This window comes from Vanessa cardui, chromosome Z (genome assembly GCF_905220365.1).
Source record: "Vanessa cardui chromosome Z, ilVanCard2.1, whole genome shotgun sequence".
NCBI classification, from domain to species: Eukaryota; Metazoa; Arthropoda; class Insecta; order Lepidoptera; family Nymphalidae; genus Vanessa; species Vanessa cardui.
The window spans coordinates 7426222-7441101 of NC_061154.1; the positions used below are offsets into that span (position 1 = coordinate 7426222).

Genomic DNA, 14880 nt, shown 5'->3' on the forward strand with positions numbered 1-14880 from the left:
TTACACTTATTATCTGGCCATCCCAGTAAATACTGTTATAAATCCTAGCAACCATTTAAAAAGATTTAGAATGAAAATTACACCGATTTGTAATTTGATTCTAAATTTAAATTTTTATTTTTAAATTCGATGGTCCTTTTCTGGCCTGCATTCGATTTATTAGGTTTACGAAAACCAATTTATGTATCCACACACTTACATAGCTGCTCTGTCACAGATAAAAAAATGTTAATTACAATAAATAATTATTTATCGTTGTTTTTTTGCTTCAATATTTTGAATTACTTTGCTGTTTTAAATTGTTACATATTAATTTTGGGTATGTGACGACGAACAGTTTATTTAGGACTACTTAAATTAATATAACTTTTAAAAAATGTGTTCGTAATTTTATGTTTTTAAAACAATTTGTTTAAAGAGTGAGTGTACGTTTAAAATTAATTGTGTTCATTGTCCACTAAATTCAACACCATAGGCCGACCTAGTTCTATTAGAATGTTCTCGTTTTAGGCAGCTGTCAGCGACAATCGCTTTTACTAGAGCTGAATTAAAGTTTTACCTCTTTTATTCGAGCAGTTAGTGGTACAATAGAAGCTGTTAAAACCTTTTGTGACGTACTTATTTTACTTCACGGCAAGAACTGTTTCAAAAACGTTTTCACTCGCTTCGGCTATTTGAGCGCGGTAAGAATTAGTTTATAATATTGTAAAGTATTTGTAGCGACTTCGACACGACGATGTAACATTTTGAATATGCATGTATAAATTATTAATAATAAATTATGAGTCGAGATGGCCCAGTGGTTGGAACGCGTGCATCTTAACCTATGATTGCAGATTCAAACCCAGGCAAGCACCGCTGATTCATGTGCTTAATTTGTCTTTATAATTCATCTCGTACTCAGCGGTGAAGGAAAACATCGTGAGGAAACCTGCATGTGACAAATTTCATAGAAATTCTGCCACTTGTGTATTCCACCAACCCGCATTGGAACAGCGTGGTGGAATATGTTCCAAACCTTCTCCTCAAAGGGAGAGGAGGCCTTTAGCCCAACATGGGAATTTACAGGCTGTTGTTGTTGTTATATAAATTATGGATCTTGTAACACATTCTATATTTAAAGCAAATTGTTTTAAAATTTTGAATTGAACTATACAGTAATATTGTTAATATTACGAGTTCAATTTCAATGCAGAAAAATTAACATGAAAACTATGATGCACGAATTCAGTCGTAATATAAAAGTTCAAATAGATTAATTAAAAAATAAAAACATTTATGTAATTATTCCGTTGAAAGACTATAATTCAATAAAAACCAATAAAGTTAAATCGTAGCAATAGTATTTGGTGATTGTTAGGAAAGTTCTAATGAAATTTTGCTACCGAATTTTTGGTGACGGTTTTTCTCTAGAGAATTAAATTGAGAATTTAAAACCTGTGCTATAAAACATTTCATTTAACCAGCGAAATGACGATTCCGTATTACACGAGCAATCCTGGATAAAATATGTTCTATATTTGAATTTGATATAAAAACTTTAATGACATATAATGCATTATTATCCAGCTTAAATTGCCAATTATAATGAACAAATCCAGCTAGACGCACGTGACGCAAGTCTTTGTCTGATAATTAGTGGAACGATGTTAACGAACCACTTGTTACCGGGGATGGACTATAATCCCTAGCTAGGGCTTAACTTGTGTTTTATGTTCGAAATGAAAATATTTATATATTATGTTTATATTATTGTTTTAAAAAAGTCCTTTGCTATACTATAGCTTGCAACCAATTTTAATTGAAAGCTGATTGAATTTGTTTTTAACGTTTTATATTTTATTTATGTGTAATGTGTATTATCTACAACGGCTACACGCTTCTGGGCAACATATATTACAGAGATTGATATCACAATATATATGTAATACTCATCATTATCATAATCAAATCATCTAAAAACTTTCTATAAGTAATAATAAGTTCGATTTGTGTACCTATACCTAAATTATAAAAAAAATAATCAAAAAATCAAAGGTTTGTATAGCTAAGTCTATTGCTAAAGTTTTAATGTTGTCATAAATTATTATAAGAAATTAGTAGGCAGCTAATCTAAAAAATCATAAACTAATCTATATAAAAGATCGACAATATTCTCTATGGCTCTCCGACAATAGAAGTATTTATCCTGTTGATTTTTAATGTCTTTTTACCTGTATACGAGTTTAATATAAATACTTTTTTGACGATAATGATTTGAAGTTTATTCAATCACAATTCCGCTGCAACTCAGCGAATATACACTCAGCCAATTCCAATCGCAGACGGAGTAGAGATAAACAATCCCTAGATTTACATAATGCATACGATATTCTAGTACCTCTTCTGTTTTACAAACGGTTCTTGATTAATATATTTATTAATAATACAACACTATTCCATTTACAGTTATTCAAATTTTCTTTTGAAATCATATCAGATTATTGTTTAAGATATTGACTCATGAAATCGTCTCAATTCAATGTGTATTCTCTACGAATACACCATAGATTTGAGTACTTTCGACTATTAAATATCTGTTTTATATAATATAGTCCGATTAACTTATCGCTTTAGTTCGCTTACAAGAAAATAGCTCTAAATAAAAACACACGTGGCAATATTTGTTTAACAGTATTTTTCGAATGAAGCAGTAATAATAAATGGTAGGATCGCTTGAATCTTAACTGAAGATTGCGGTTACAAAACCGGACAGGCATATTCAAATTCATTTCGCTCGGCTTTGAAGGAAAAGATCCTGGACGGTTCGGATGAACTAATATCCAAAACTATCTCTCAAAAAGGACAGAAGGTATTAGCAATGGAACATATACTTCACATATTTTTTTTAGTAAAGCAAAAAAAAAGTAAAGTAACTAATTTCCCACTGCTGGGCTAATGGCCTCCTCTCCCATTAAGGAAAGTTCCAATGCGGGTTGGTGGAATGCACATGTGGCAGAATTTCAATGAAATTAGACACATGCAGGTTTCCTCATGATGTATTTTTTTTTTAATTTTTTTTAGACTAATTCTGAATTCCATCGCTGTTTAATAAAGTTTATATCAAACAGTGCATCGGATCAGTGTAATTGTGTGTGTTTATCGAGGCGCAATACTCGCTGATGGTATTCAAACATTCCGAATCTTTCTCTCGAAATTAACTAATTCAAACTTTGTTTGATATTTACATTATTAAATACTTAACTCGTACGATTGTTTGCGCTGGAAATTTTGTTTAAAACACAAGTGTTAATTGCATATGTGCTATATGTTGTGAGTACGTTACGTGTTGTTTAAATAAAAGTTCTAATATATTTGAAAACGTTAGGTTTTGAAATTGTTACTGAATGTTGTTACAATGTTACGTGGGTATTATGTACCTGTAATAATTCAACTACTATCAAAACTAAACTAAACTGAAACGAATATGACAAAGTTAATTTAAATTTTGTTAAATCGAAAATAGAACGGTATATATTTTAATTATACTTTAAATTTAAATCAATCCATTTTTCACAAGAGAGAATTCATTGTTCGAAATTGAAAATCGAATTGTTATTTTATAGTTTTCCTTGAAATATGAGTTAGTTCATGTGAATTATTGTACTTTATAGTTAAAGTTTTCCTTGAAAACAATTGTTTGACGTAAGGAACTTTTAGAATAACGTCATAAGTAATGAATTATAAACAAAGAAGCATTATTAATTACAATTTTGAAGGCTTCCTTATTTTTGAATGAAAATAATAAAGTTCACATAAATAATCAAAATTATCTCGTCGAACACATTGCAGCTGCATTCTCCCTTCCCTCATTAAAACGATAAAATGCGAGCGCTTTCCTTCGGTTCTTAATTTTATTCATGCGGCGTCGGGAACAGAAAGTGTCAAATAAAACCTACGGATGCAACCATCACAACTTTTATTGTTGTGTTTTATAGGGAACTGAAAGTATCCGATGTAAATTCCTTCCATAAATATACGTTTCACTTTTTATTGATAACGTATAGAGTTTTTAACATTTATCATTAAAAAAAATATATCCTCCGTGATTTGGTGATTATGGTAAGTTATTTAAATCTCTATCGACTCTAGGGTTGAAATTCTATTATTTTTTATTATAAAGTATGTAGGTCGATGGTAAGTGTTCACTACTGCCCATACACATTGGATCCGTAATTTTTTTTATGCATCCTTGCATCTGTAGTGCCAAACTTGTTGTTGGGAACTTATTACCTATGTTGTATCTGTAGTTACACTGGCTCTCGGACCATAACAATAATACAAAGAACAACTGTTTGGCAATTTAACTAATAATCCAATTACTATTTAATTTAACTTACCTGGATGAGTTAGCACAACCCATCACTCAAACCCTACCAACCAGATGATTACTATTATTATATATGTATGTATTACCTGCTGCGCAAATAATATTGGGAAATGAATACGCACTTAATCAAGGTACATAGCCGTCTGCCATCAGCATTCTTGGCTTTCAGAGGCATTCGCAGCCTGTAAGCGTTATTATCTAACATTGGTCTCGACTTTTACGAAGAAAACAAATCTGTTAAATACCACATTAATTGATATATAATACGAGTTATTTGTAGTTTGTTAGTACGAAGTTCAGCTACGAATTAAAAGTAATAAGAAACGATTAATTAATAAAGTTTTTGTTAAATTACATATCGGTTCATTGGAACTCCTAATACAATAGTTGAGGCACAAGTTTGAAAACTTGAATGAAACAAAATAAGTACATTCAATTAAAACTAAAATTATTACTCGATATCCAACTTCGATACAATGTTATCGATTTTCGCTAATTGGGAACGTGTTTTAGTAAAATTAAAACTTCGCGGATTAATACAAGTCAGCCAGTAACAAAGGTTTTTTTTTTATACAAAACTTAACCAGCGCAAAATATATATTTTTAACAATGACTATTTCAGAACACTTTTTTTTATTTGTAGAAATATATTTACCTTTTATCGAAGAGAATAATTTTAATTTACATAATTATAGCAGATTATTTGTACTTAAACATTAATTTACACAATTTGCGTTTGTAAAACAAATTTATTTGCACCATTAAGGAGCAGAGAAATTTATTTATGATTGCCATAATACTCATTCTTAAAACGCAGCAACACTTTTATTTGTTTTAGCTACGAGATCGTTATAATGAGTGTCGTTAATTCTGCGAGAGGCGATTTTGTGGAGCAATCGGCGTAGACTTACTTCGAGACGTAATTCGAAGGAGAAAAATTAAAACATTTAAATGTACTGAATAACTTCTTGGAGCAAAGAAGGACTGGCTGGTAATCGTTAATGCGAACTATTTTCAAACCTTTTCGAGGAAGGATGACAATCGATGTGTCTTTGAGTATAACTCCATAATAAAGTACTTCGGCCAGTGATTTCTAAAATGTTTTTATATTTATTTAAATAGTATGATAATATTTTATTATTGTTTGAATCATAAGACGATTGAATGAGCTATATGTAAGTCCTTTTTTAGAACAGCTCAAGGGACAAAGTCCATTGAGTGATTTAGTATTTTATGACGTGAGTCAGATATGCCTCTTAGAAATGCGTACAGCTTTACAAAAAGGTCGATTTTATACTCTAGCGAGAACGTATCAATTTATAGACTCTTGGAGGGTTTACGGTATAAAAAAAGTACTTTTCGGGAGAGGAGTTTTTAATGTTTTTTTTGTTACTGAACCACTGATAGTTTTATATTTGAGACGTGAAAGTGAAATGTTAAAAAAGAGCAAACTTTACACCAGTACTGAAGCTGATATATATTAAGTTTCTTCTAACGATTAGGGTAGAGTCAGCCTAATCGCAGACAGAACATCCAATTCACTTCCAAATTTCATTAATTTATCACCAAACTTCATTAATTTCACTATAATTAACTATTATCAAAAATTATAGGAAGATATTTTTCACTGTTACACAATTTTATTCAAAGATTCTGGGTCAAGACTGTCTTAACTAGAGACTGCACTTACGTTCGGACTTCGGCCGTTATTACGTTTGCAGAGTCGAGTAATATCGAAAAACAAGGGGCTTAGCACTTTCTCCATTTTAATTTTGCTATCGGAAAAAAGAACAAGCGTTGTTTCCCACTAAAACCGCATTCAGAATAAGTGGCACGATTAAGACATTCGCAGCTAAACTAGGTACTTATTAAATTTATTATTTAAAAATGGAATAAATTATGGAATAAGTTCTGGTTATTTACAAATTGAGTTGTTTCATTACAGATTCCTGTAATTGTGACTGGACTATTCAACTGTGTATGAGATATTGGAGAGTGTGTGTGTTCCAACCCAGGTGTCTATTTGCTTTGATGTTCCAAGTTTCAATATAATTATAAAACTGAAATTTTATGTGTAGATGAAATAAATTCGAATTTCATGTACCCTACTACTCATAGGTAAAGCAGTATATGTATACATATAATTATGTGCCCATAGCCTCGGTTTGGCTTTGCACAGTAGATTGCCGATAGTCGTTACTTTTTTTTAACGTATGAAAATACCGAGAAAGCATGTTCAGAATTAACCGTTGCATTTCTGAGGTACACCCCCGACCGCAGGAGTGTGGTGGATTGCATAAAGTCACTTCATTTACTGCGAATTTCCAATTGGTGCATTTGAAAATATTATTTTCAATTTTCATTTTGTTAAAACACATTTACAGATATCGCAAAACTGTTATTATGGGGATGGTTAGTAAAACATTGCATAACGTATTTTGAAAAAGCGAGACACCAATTTTTAACTCATTACCCACTAAATAAAATTAATAACGTTTATTTTTCTTTACTTTTGTTACACGTATATATCGACTTTATCAGATCATCTGATAGTTTGTGAAATTTAGCGTTGTTCGTGGGTAACATTCGAGTATGTGAGAGTGTGTGTATATATGAATAGTACGTCTGTGATATTTGTGAATGTGTTCGAAATCAAGGACTATCTTTTCAGTATTCACAAACACGAGGAGGGTTGTTCGCAGTGTGGGTGACAATTCGTTTGTAATGCGACTTACAGTCGGACGTATAGCTTACATGAATATAAGCGGGGAATTCTGGACGGAGGGTCTTCGTTTGAGTGTGTACTTCCGAAAAGTACAAATAGATATCACTTTTAATTTATTTTGCGATTGAACCCCTCTTTGAATCCAATTTTTGAACTTCGGACTCGTGTACGAAACCTAATAAGTACATCTATCAAACCCTTTATTAGATTTTGTCATGGATTTAATTATTATATTATTTAATATTTAATTTAAAACTATATTGGCTATCTTATTAATAGGCATGCTAATATTATAAAAGCATAATTACCTTTATCTGTCTGTTATTCTATCGCGATTAAAGATATGAATAGATGGTGATAAAATTTGTCATAGAGATTGTGGTCTTGATAAGGATATAATTATTATTTTTTAAGTAAATAATATTAGTGGCCATATATGATATTTAAAGAAGTATACATAGACAATGCGGTCCGAGGATCTCATATTTTATGCCCCTTATACATGTATTTTTTTTTGAATAATAACTAGATCTACTTTGTTATAAAATAATTAAATTCAATTTGAGTGTATGAGGTCATGGTTGAGTCAAACATATCAATTATACTTGATTATTGTTTTCTTTGTTGCTCGTAAATTTTGTTCTGTATGCGTACCTACAATTATACATATATATTATATTATATATAATATTAAATATAATGGCTACGACGATAGACTGTAAGTGAACATTACTTTAATTTATAGTTATCTTATAAGTGACAATGTATGTCTTTGTTGATAATAAATTCTTTAAACCTACACATGTTATTGCACTGCCTCACTTATCTTTAAATTTAGAATACATAACTTACATTTGGCAATAAAATAAAGTTTATAAAAAACCGCCCATATTGAATTAATACCTGACATTTTATGTAGCAAATAAAAAATCGCTTACAAGGAGGTTATTATCAATGTCGTAGAAAATACGATTAAGGATCAAAGATAAGTTGATACGAGAGTTTATTGGCGAAGCCAGAGCGAAAGTCGCCCTAGAGGATAGAAAAAAATTTCAATTACACACGCTCTTCGAAGCGGAACGCTCAACTTTAAGGTATTTATACACGATATAGTTTTAACGAATTAATGAAAATACATCAAACTTTTATTTAAATTAAACGTCTATGCAACTATTACTTTCTATTTCGAAAAATAAAAAAGCAATAAAGATAAATAAGCCTATTGCTTAGTTCGACGATTGAAATAAAAATATATATATCATATGTAACTAGTTTTACCAAAACGACTGTTGTTTTGTCGATGTTTCGTGATAAAACAATAACATATAAAACCAACTTTGATTTATTAAATGGTTTATATGAATTCTTGCCCCTTTACACATAATAGATTAAACCTCTTTGTACTTCTTAGTTTCGTTAAATGATGAGTAAGTCAGAGGCAAAAATTGCTTAAACTGAAGTGAAGTGAAGTGAAGGGTGCACCTACCATCACCAATCCCATATGCACGTTTTTCCCTGAATAAATAAAACAAATACTTTTGTGTAAGTTGTTGACAAAATGAATATGTATGGAGGTGCGCGCACGTTACGACGTGACAATTGGCTGACATTTGTGTCTGCATCTGTACATATTCACGGACTTGACAAGAGTGACGAAACAGTCACCGTGACAAAAGATACCAGTGCGCGCTAGTTCTTAAACCTGCTTGCTGGGACTAAGCTTAACCAATCGCAATTTGATCATGACACGCCAAATAGTAATACACTTTTACAATATGGACGATGGGACACTTTAATTAAAACCAGGTAAATGTCTTATTTTATACCTTAAATTCAACAATTGGAATAATAAAATATATTACGAATAAAATAAAATAATTTAACAAATTAGTCTAACTTGAAAAATACTTTTGCGTTATAAAAAGCACCAGAAACTATGTTAGTTTTATAATTTTATGCAAACAACATATGCAGGCATGTGCCTTGGGATGTACACGAGTGCTAATAAACATTGGAAGTGTAAGAAATATTTAAAATACCAATCTTCAATGCGCTGGGACTAAGACGCTTTTTCTCTTGTTTCTTTAATTACACTGGGCCACTCACTTTTCAAACCGGAACACAGCTATACAAAGTATTGCTTGGCGGTAAAATAATTAATGAGGTAGCTGGCTGGCGTTGTACGAAGCCTTCCCTGTAAGTGAAGTAAACCATCATTGAAATTTAATAATGCGTTTTAATCCTAATTTAAATTTAGTGTAAACTTACACATGATAATGGACAACAACATCAACAACAGCCTATAAATTTCCCACTGCTGGGCTAAGGCCTCCTCTCCCTTTCAAGGAAAAGGCTTGGAACATATTCCACTACGTTGTTCCAATGCGGATTGATGGAATACACATGTGCAGATTTTCTATGAAACTAGACGCATGCAAGTTTCCTCACGATGTTTTTCTTCAACACCGACCACGAAATGAATAAATAAACTAAGAAATTAAGCATATTAATATTTAGTGGTGCTTGCCTGGGTTTAATCTCGCAATCATCGCTAAGATACACGCGTTAACCGCTGGGTCATCTCGTCTCATGATAATGGAACTGACACTATATACATAATAGAAGCCCCCGATAACCAATAACGTGTGACATGTAACATGACGTCATAAATACCCATCAGCTGACGTCACTTGTCATGTGACATCGTGCGCCGTCACGCCGCGCCACGTCACCGCCACGCGTTGTTGACTCGCCATTGCCTTGTTTTGATGAGCTGCACTTTAAGATGGTAACCTACATTATACTAGGCACGTGATGTGTTACAGTAATCAATTATGTTCTTGTATTACAACTAGCCTTATCTGTTCAGCTTTATAGGTCTTAGGCACGTGATAGCTTAAGTAAAATTGTATGGATCTTCAACAACGAATATCTAATAATGAGTTCATAGCTTCGTGCAAGAATGTTTTGGTATGTATACGCTACTTCAATAACAATATATATCATATCAAGTTCATTAAATATTTAACGAAAAAATTAAAAAGTAGCGGAACAAAGACTACTTGAAGAAGATTTTATGATTTGGAGAGGCCTATGTCAAGCAGTGGACAAACATGGGCTGCTGATAATGACGAAATTAAAAAAGGAGTAATTAGTTTTCTCTGCAAATTTAAATGAGACCAATAGGGAAGCTTTTTAGTTGGAAAATTGTTTTTGTAGTTTGTGTCTGGGGATATCCTCCGATACAAGTATATACAAAACAAATAGAGAAATGGGAATCAAAATAACGATTTTCTAAAACGGTTCATAACTTTGACAAGAATTATTTTCACGCTTTTTTATCATTTGTGTTGTATAATATGCCGTACATATTGATAACCAAATGATTTGAAAACGATGCACACCTACACATACTTACAGTTAAAAATATTAGCAAAGTATAGAAACGAATGCATTTCCCCCGGGAAGATTAATTAACTTTGCGGAGTCTTAGCGTTATAAGCTTATCCTTAATCAAAGTGATCAATGTTACATTGTGAACATTGTTGTAAATGTATCGTGGCGCAACTTTTCTACTGTGTAGAATACATTATTGAAAAGAAACATTGAAATTATTTTGAAAATGGAATTAAAAATATTGGGCGGACGTTACTTTCTAAGACTTTTTTACCAAAGCAGGAAAGCCTTAAAGGGGTGTGCGTTATTCTGGTTTCAATTTATGTATGGATTAGTCATAACTTATATTATATATACAGAGATAATACAGATGCAATTGTTGCTGTAAATCATAATCGAAGTCTTTTACATTTAATAACTGCAACCTCGTTCCATTACACACAATAATAGCACTGGGCCATTCATAGCAAAGAGTAAAGATCACAGGCATAAATGTTTCTTAGTCGAGGCAGGAAGCATTAAGATCTGTGCTTGTCGAATAAAAAAGACACTTTAATTTGAAAATAATAATTTTTAACACCATTTTTGTGAATTAATTTCGAAGCTTAATATCTATAAAATGTAGTTCAACATAGTCTTTTTTTAAGATTTACCGGTAAGATTAACGCGAAAAATGGAATCAAGGTAAGTCCAGTGAAGCAATTAACGTATATCCACGCCTTAAGACCTCTTTATTGATTCCAAAGACGGCTTCTTTTAGCCTTTGAAATATTAATCAATTAATCTAGCTCGTCTAGACAGCTCTGATAGTTTTTATAAAGATGTCTGTAGCATGATTTGATTATAATTACATTTGCCGTGGAAATAAGGTAAGGTTGATACTTATTTTTATTTAATAACTAGCTGAGCGCGCGATCTTGTACGCGTTAGAATTTAACAAAAAAACGATTATTGCAGCCTAATTTATTCCTTATTATATCAGCTGTCTGCCAGAGAAAGTTCCGTCAAAATCGGTCCAGTCGTTCCAGAGATTAGGTGGAACAAACCGACTGATAGACAGACAAAAATTGTAACTAACGTTATTTTGGTATATGTACCGTGTATATGTTGCATATGCTTTGAGTAAAAAGGGGCTGTTTCTATATTACAAACAGACACTCCAATTTTATTATATGTATAGATATTTTTATACTCTTCGAAAATATCATAACGCCAAATAAAATGTTACTCTTGATTCTGTGCGTGTAAAGCATTTCACATAGCTCATAAGATTATTGTACGGATATGCTATTAATGCAAATATATGTATGTATCGGATAAAATTACAAGTATCAATTGGATATTATATTTGCGATTTTTATTCAAACCATAAATAAAAACGTCAGTGATTGCATATCTTCAGTAAACAGAACTATAATTAAAACATAATGTGTATCGATTTAAATTACAAATATTTATTTAAATTATTTGTCTACAATAATTATACAAATACAGTAAATATCAGAGCGATAGAGTTTAATGAACTTGTTATATACTTGTTATATAGTCAATCCTATTTGAAAATAAATATAGTAATATATAATTTGTTATGAATTTATTTTCAATTCAATAATTATATTCAATTACATAGACCATCATTGTAGGTAAGACCTATCACTGGATATATTAACTTCGAACATCAATTTGCTTGTGTTCCGGTTTGAAGGGTGAGTGAGCTAGTGTAACAAACATATGAAATCTTTGTTCATAATGTTCATAATATCTTATGTTCCAAGGTTGGTGACAAACTGACACTGGCAGAACCTTTCCTAGGTTATTATTATGCGTGATGGTGGTGATGGGCGAGTTCAGGACCAGAGTCAATGGCACGGGAGTATACACACTTTTAAATTCCAAAGCTTTAATTAACAATTTTCGGTAGTGAGACCCAATAACCTTTTATTGAACCGACCACGGGTTTGAATCCAAGACATCGGAATTGCGGTCTTATATCTAGCCACTATACATTATACGAGTACTCGATACTAATGATGCAGTTCACTTCGTTTAAAAAGAATTCCTTTTACTTTGAAGGATCTTTGTTATATTATTGAATATTGCGAGAGAAACGATAGTTGGTTTGTTATCGAAGTTAACAAGAAACTGAGAATTATATTGCTACGATCGGAACGCCTGCAGCGCAGCGGTTTAGTGTCGACCATTGGAAGATTTTTTTTTTATTAAACTTATTACAAACTATTTTACCAATTATTCGAGTCGACAATTTAGTCCATTCCTATGTTCCTGTATATAAAAAATCTGAAGAATTTCTTATTAAGAATTCTGAAAGCAATATATATTTTTTTAATAAAATACTTCGACTCAATAGCAGACTATAGATTTTCGATTTTAATAAAACATACCGCTGATTTATCAAGCAAATAACAATGAAAAGAAAATTCTCATCATATTTTATACCCATTTATGACTATAACATTTGTTATAATTTTTTTACAATACTACTTTCGTGGTCGGGATTTACAATATAACAAAGAGAAGAAAGAGACACATCCAAACTATTTTTGCATGGACGTTAGAGAGTGTCAGTGTCATTTTTAAATATGGAATTCATAATATATGTCAAGCTCTCGACCAATGGTATCGCGTCATTTTGTTATCAAATGTTCTATATTTAGAAATTATTCCTGTTAGGTTCGGAATGTAGCGTAAGGTACCTACAAAAAAAACTATATTATAAGTTATTTTTGGTAACATTTAATAAGTTATTAGATTGGTTGGACTGAGAAAGGAGGTAGTTGCGAACGATTAAGTAACACAAACTTGAGGCAAAAATGTATCACATATTGACTTAAGAAATTCTTTTAACAAGCGAAACTCGTGACTTACCGGTTTTACTTATTTCTGTTCCTCGGTAACTTACTAGCGGTCGCTGGAAAAATAATTATGAACTAAAAAAGGAAACTTTGCCCCGGATTTATAAAGGGACATCAAAAGTTAACTGGAGCGAAACGTTTTTTCGTAAGTTTTTATTTTGTTGTATAGCGAATGTATTTATGCAATGTATACATAATAGAATATATGTAAGGAGACAATTACACAGTCTTGTTTGCAAATATACGCCTCAGTATAGATAGGGATTAAAAAATATAATGTATACAATTTTATAATTACGATTTAAGCGAATAAAATCTTTCTTCTTGTTGCAATTTAAAACATTTCCATTGCCATCGTATTAATAAACATTTTATGATGATTTCAATATCTGAGAGCTGAGATGGCCTAGTGGATAGAACGCGAAATCTTAACCAATGATTGCGGGTTCAAACCCAGGCAAGCACCACTATATATATATGTGCTTAATTTGTGTTTATAATTCATCTCGTGCTCGGCTGTCAAGGAAAACATCGTGAGGAAAGCCTGCATGTGTCTAATTTCATCGAAATTCTGCCACATGTGCATTTCACCAACCCGCATTGGAACAGCGTCTTGGAATATATTCCCAACCCTCTCCTTAATGGAAGAGGAGGCTTTGTCCCACCAGTGGGAAATTGTCAGGCTGTTACTTTACTTTTTTTTTCTTTTTCAATATCCTGTGCCAATCGCAATACACAAATATCGTAATGAATCACTCATATTACTACGTACTAATTGATATTCAATGTTCGTTAACAGCCTGCCACACGAATATTCAATACACGTACCAGTGGAAAATATTTTTTTATTCATTCTCTTATTTTAATTATTTTGTAAATTGGTCAAAGAATTTATTGGACGGATGCTTTACCGTTTTTTTTTAGTTCAATTGAGTTGTTATACCTGTGCATAACCAATCTCATGACTGATATCTTTCAAATAATACAAAAAATATTTTGTATATAAATCAAAGTCTCTCTTATTTTGTACTGTTGCAGATTGTCAGCCAAAAATAGGACTTCGAATTAAATCACCGGCTTTACGGTAGAATGCACAAGCGATCCCGTAATGCGACTACTTTTTTAGTCAGTATTCTGTTACACTCAACGCCGATAAAGCCTACTCTTAATATAGGAAAACGGATATAGGTAGCTCTGGTGAAACAAAAAAATAAGAATAAGATTTACTAACCATTAAGTCTTTTGCGTTTTCTGCATATTCTGATTTTATAAATAAAGAAAGGCAATAAACTAAAATCACAAAATATACGTCATTTTACTTCCCTTCCTTACAAGGTTGGTAACGCAAAGGCTATATGTGGAATAATTAAAATTCCCTATAGGACCAACGTCTATAGACAGTGGTGGACTCTTACCACCAAGTAGTTTGCTTGTCCACTAACATATGAAATAAAAAAAATTAACGATTACTCGGTAAATCGCAGTTACTGTTATAAAATAAAAACAATTGCATGGAC

At 31.8% G+C, this 14880-nt stretch overlaps 1 long non-coding RNA gene across 1 annotated transcript in view; it reads left to right on the forward strand.

The window, feature by feature from the left end:
- The window catches only part of LOC124543097, a 33483-nt gene extending 18871 nt beyond the window's left edge, over nucleotides 1–14612 (forward strand). The window contains exon 3 of the long non-coding RNA XR_006967431.1: nucleotides 14402–14612. This is a non-coding gene — a long non-coding RNA (uncharacterized LOC124543097). The remainder of the gene's footprint in view (nucleotides 1–14401) is intronic.
- Nucleotides 14613–14880: the final 268 nt, after the last annotated feature.